Source organism: Montipora capricornis, chromosome 6, assembly GCF_036669925.1.
Source record: "Montipora capricornis isolate CH-2021 chromosome 6, ASM3666992v2, whole genome shotgun sequence".
NCBI classification, from domain to species: domain Eukaryota; kingdom Metazoa; phylum Cnidaria; class Anthozoa; order Scleractinia; family Acroporidae; genus Montipora; species Montipora capricornis.
In genome coordinates, this window is record NC_090888.1 from 45,222,336 (window position 1) to 45,222,857 (window position 522).

Here is a 522-nt window from a genome sequence, read left to right on the forward strand (position 1 = left end):
ATACGGACGGAACGGTAGTTTTTCAATGAACGAAATTGTTTTCAACACGATGCAAAGCCTGCGAATTTAGCTTGTCATTGCTTGTCTCTCGTCGTTTTCGTTTATAGAATCAAATAAAGGACATTTGGCTGGCTTTCTGTGCTCTTTACATTTTTGGCAAGCACCCTGAACGACACAGATGATGCATTTTTCTAGAAACACTCTTACCATATAAAATTTAAGCAAAATATACCTTTTTTTGTGGTGGAATAATAAATCTCTTATTCGATGGTTTAACATATAATATTCGCGGAAATTTTTCTCATTGCCCGTATTTTTCCTCGCCCTAGCGGGGTTCGGAAAAATACTACGCAACTCACAAAAATATCAGCGTGTATTATATGTTAAACCATCGAATAAGATGTATGTAATTCTGCAAAAGAGTAATCATAATTAATAACCGTATCACCCCAAAGAGGCGGGAAAGGTCGTGGGAACGACTTTGAGTCAATGATCTCTCAGATCAGTCCGAGTCATTACATG